At 40.0% G+C, this 5,170-nt stretch overlaps 1 pseudogene; it reads right to left on the bottom strand.

Annotated features, from left to right (window-relative positions):
- Positions 1-682: 682 nt before the first annotated feature.
- LOC100949623 lies at positions 683-2,414 on the bottom strand (annotated as a pseudogene).
- Between the last annotated feature and the right edge of the window lie 2,756 nt (positions 2,415-5,170).

Raw genomic sequence — 5,170 nt, 5'->3', positions numbered from 1 at the left:
CCATCTCTAGGTAGACAGTATTGGAATTGAATTGAATTAGGGACACCCAGTTGGTGTCCACTGCAGAACTGATTACTTGTTTAGTAAATACAGACCCCACCCCACGTTTGGTCCCAGAAGTCTTCGGTATTGTTTTGTTTTTTTTCTTTTTTCAAATTGAATGTTTTATTAATATGATAGTTGTCTTTTTTTTTTTGGCAGTTTTTGGCCTGGGATGGGCTTGAACTCACCCCCTCTGGCATCGGGGCTGGTGCCCTACTCCTTTGAGCCACAGGCGCCGCCCTATGGTAGTTGTCTTTGTAACATGTGCACACATATTTGCACACTCAGAATGATCTGCCTGGGGAAATATTACTAAATATGCCTAAAGGGAAAACGAAAAATAAAAAAAAAATGCCTGTAGGTTTTCATTATTGTACACAATTATGTCCACATCACTTATAAAGCTATTGCCAAATCTGTCCAAGGAAGCAGAGTTTGAAGAGGAGGGGGGAAATCTCAGGAAAAATTGGACAGTGGCGTAGCAGAGCTCTCAATATGAGAAAGCTGACGTAATGTGGACTTCTGCTGTGAATTTTCTCTTTGCAAAATATGGGGAGTTTATCAATGGGTAGAAAATCAGAGAAGGTGTTGTGAAGTAGGCTTTTGCAGTCAAATTTCCCCACAGTATTGTGCAGGGTCATCAAGAAAATACTTAGTCTTTCTCTGGAACCAGTTTCAGAACTTTTCCAACTGCAATGGTCTTACCCTCATCTCCTAAGGTAAAACGACCCATCTGAGGGAGGTCTTTAAAGGTCTCAGGGCAGATGGTTACTGCTGTCTGTACAGGAGCAACGCATACTTGATCTTGCTTCACAAAACTGGTTGAGTCTTACTTTTTTCTCCTGATTTCTTGTCTGCCAAGCGGATTAAGGCTGTTATTTCCACTTCCTCAATACAGGTGTGAATGTGTAGCACCGCATTATACCCTGGGCAGATGATGGATTTGTGCTGTATAATCACCATCTGGGCATCAAAGGTGCGTCCAGAATGACAAAGGTTATTAGGATCACTAAGTATGAATCCTGGAAGAATTTCCTCTTCTTCAATTCCTTTCAGTCTGATTTTGAGGTTTTCACCTGGGGGCTACAGTATCAGTCTCTACGTCATCCGGAAAGTATTCCCAGAACTTCAACTTTGTGCTTGTCTGGCATCATCACAAGCTGCTGAGCTTTACAAACAGATCCTGATTCCAGCTTTCCCAGGACCACTGTGCCCATGTCTTTGTACTTATCCATAATCAGCAGCCTGACTGGTCCATCAGCTGATCTATTGAAGTTTGGCAAATTATCCAGATATGGAATAAACGGTAATCCAGTGTACCAAGGACAGAAATCTGATTGCTCTTTAAGATTTGCTCCAGTCAGTCCTGAGCAGGGCATAACATGAATGTCCTTTTTGGGATTGAAGCCAACTTTTTCCAAAAATGACACTAGTTTCTCTTTACCTTCTTCATATCTCTCATTGCTCCAATTTACTGTGGGATCGTCCATCTTATGAATGAGCACAATTAAGCGTTTTACCCCTGCTGTCTTTGCCAACATGGCACGTTCTCATCTGTCCTCCTTTTTCAAATCCAGTTTCAAACTCTCCTTTCCTGGCTGAGATTACCAGCACAGCCAAATCAGCTTGAGAGGCACCACCACTCATATTTGGGATAAAACTCTTATGGCCAGGGGCATCTAAAACTGTGACGTGCTTCTTCTCAGTCTCAAAATAGGCACGACCCACTTCCACTGTTTTACCCTCGTCTCGTTCTTCCTGATTTGTGTCTAAGGCCCAAGACGAGTACCCGGTTTCTCTGTTTTTTTCTTTAGCTTCTCTTTCATACGTTTCAAGTGTCCTTTTGTCAACCATTCCAGTCAGAGGACATTATTGTCCTGCAGTGGTTGACTTGCCAGCATCTACACGCCCAGTGAATACCAAATTTACATGTTCTCTTTTGGGAGCACCTGGTGGTGCAACCACAGATTTTTCTAGTTCCTCTTCCTCCTCCATCATTTCTTAGGCTCTTTCCTCAGGTGGCCTTCCATCTCCCAAGGAGCCACCCCCTGTCTCCGCTTCCCTTGTTTCTTCTTTGTGCTCCCATGATTCTTCTGGAGACATTTCTGTCTCTCCACTTTTTTTTTTTTAATTGAATGGTAACTATGTACATTAATGCACTTCTGGGGTACAGTGTGGGGTTTTCACATGCAATCTGAAATACTTCCATCAAACTGGTCAACACAGCCTTCATGTCATTTTCTCAGTTATTGTTTTAAAACGTTCACATTCTACTCTTAGAAAGATTCACTTATACCCTTATAAGATAAACCTCAGAATGTCTCTCCACTTTCTACAACAGGTTCTGAAGGTTCCATGCGAGCAGCTGAATTGGAACCTTCACCCAGTGACTGTTCCTTTTGAGAGGACTCCACAGGGGCTCCACCACAGTAGTAGAGAATACAGGACACACTGAGTTTTTTTTTTTTTTTTTTCCAAATGTATTTTCAGACTCTTTCACATTGTAGGCTGTTGAAATACAGCCAAAACTGTCACTAGATAAAGGACTTTGGTTTGCTTTCTCTTTAAGCATAAAATATGGCATTAGCTTTGTAAATGGATTTATGCCTTTTTCGCATTGGAGTGATTTACAGTGTTGTTTTTACTAAAGAAATATAGATATCAATGATGTTGCTATGGTTTGGGTATTTTCTTTGCTTTTAGAAACAAAATTCTTTGGTTTGAAAGTATTGTTTTCTTATTCTAGGCTGGGCACAGTGGCTCAGACCTGTAATCCTAGCACTTTGGAGGGCTAAAGTGGGAGGAATACTTAAGCCTGAGAATTTGAGACCGCAGTGAGCTATGAACACACTACTACATTCCAGCCTGGGGTGACAGAACAAGATCCTGTCTCTAAAAGAAACAAAATAAAATAAAAAATAAAGTGTATGATCCCATAGTTTCTAGTATTGTCACAGAATTGTACAGCCATCCCTATTATCTAATTTTAGAACATTTTCTTTCCCCCCAAAAGAAACTCTGCATCCCCTAGCATTCACTTCCCATTCCTTCCCAGCCTTCCAGCCCCTGACAACCACTAATCTACTTTCTGCCTCGATAGATTTGCTTACTCTGGACATTTCGTTGAAATGTACTCAGACAATATGTGTCCTTTTCTATCTGACCTCTTTTACTTAGCGTGATGTTTTCAAAATCCGTCCATTCATCCATATTGTGGTATGCACCTTCATTCCTTTCACAGTGAAATGTTGTTCACTAGAGGACTAGAACACATTTTATGTGTTCATTCATCAGTTCGTGAACATTTGGATTCCTCCTGCTTTTTGGCTATTATGAATGATGTTGCTATGAAGTTCATGGACAAGTTTTTATGGGAAGATATATTCTCCTTTCTCTTGGGTCTATACCTAAGAGCATAAATGCTGTGTCATTGACACTCTATGCTTAACATGTTAAAGAGCTACTAATTTGTTTTCCAAATTGGCTGCATGATTTTTACAATCTCATCAGCAATGTATGAGGGTTGTAATTTTTCCATGTATTCATCAATACTTGTTATTATTCCTCTTTTCTATTTTAGCCATATCAGTAGGTGTAAAATGCCATCTCAGTATGTTTTTATAACTGTTTTTTTTTTTTTCTTTTTTGGGACAGAGCCTCAAGCTGTCTAGAGGCATCACAGCTCACAGCAACCTCCAAGTCCTGGGCTTAAGCGATTCTCTTGCCTCAGCCTCCCAAGTAGCTGGGACCACAGGTGCCCACCACAGTACCCGGCTATTTTTTGATTATAGTTGTCATTGTTGTTTGGCAGGCCCAGGCTGGATTGGAACCTGCCAGCTCTGGTGTATGTGGCTGGAGCCTTAGCTGCTTGAGCTACAGGTGCCAAGCTTTTATAACTGTTTTATTGAGATAATTTACCTACAGGGCGGCCCCTGTGACTCAAAGGAGTAGGGCGCCGGCCCCATATGCTGGAGGTGGCAGGTTCAAACCCAGCTCCGGCCAAAAAAAAACTGCAAAAAAAATAATTTACCTACCAGCAGTTCACCCATTGAATGTGTACAATTCAACGGATTTTAGTACATTCACAGTTGTGCAATTGTCACCACCATCTATTTTAGAACATTTTTATTACCGCTAAGAAACTCCATAGTCTTTAGCAATTTCACTGTGGTTTTCATTTACATTTCTCTAATGTAAAATAATAAACATATAGCCGTACTTGTTTGAACATGAGTCAGGTATCATAAATGGTTAGAGAGATCTCTCAAGAGGAATTTGTGTGTTGCAGGGTGTCACTGAGACTAGTTGTATACTTACACACACAGGTGCAGAGGGTACACCCCAAAGTGTACACATTTTAAGAAAGGAAAAAACTGTATTAAAATTGTAATACTCAGTATATACTGATAACAAAGGATGAATACCAGTTATATTTGACTTCTGTGCTTATGTAATATATAATATATAGGTAACAGCTAACATAATATATAGATAACAGCTCTTAAAATATTTATACATTTTTTGGCACGCTCATATATATATTTTCTTTGAAACCCAGACTTTTAAATAGTAGAATCTTTATAATACTATATAAGAATTGAGGAGCAATCATAAAAATCAATTATATCAACACCTTCATAGGTCATTTGGGGGGTAAAGGATTATTAATTTAAAGACAAGCTACACATTTTTTCTCTTACAAAAAGACTAGTGTTCCAAAATTTCTGACCTTTTCGGTTATGACAAATAACTTTCAAAATTATATTAATAGCAGATATTAAAATAATAAGCACATTTAATTATTACTTTTAAGGAAAATATGATATTTAACAGTGAATAGAAAGTAACTACTCTTTTTTTTGAGACAGGGTCATACTGTGTCGCCCTGGGTAGAGGGCTGTGGCATCACAGCTCACAGCAACCTCAAACTCTTGGGCATAAGCGATTCTCTTGCCTCATTCTCCTGAGCAGCTGGGACTACAGCCACCTGCTACAACACCCAGCTATTTTTTTGTTGCAGTTATCATTGTTATTAAGCAGGCCTGGGCCGGGCTCGAACCTGCCTGCCTCGGTGTATGTGGCCAGCGCCCTAACCACTGAGCACAGGAGCCAAAAGTAACTGCTCTTA

The sequence above is a fragment of the Otolemur garnettii genome, unplaced genomic scaffold (assembly GCF_000181295.1).
Source record: "Otolemur garnettii isolate 467f Iridium unplaced genomic scaffold, OtoGar3 scaffold00166, whole genome shotgun sequence".
NCBI classification, from domain to species: Eukaryota; Metazoa; Chordata; class Mammalia; order Primates; family Galagidae; genus Otolemur; species Otolemur garnettii.
Note: the sequence above shows the minus strand (reverse complement) of the source record. Positions and strands in the feature narration are given on the sequence as shown.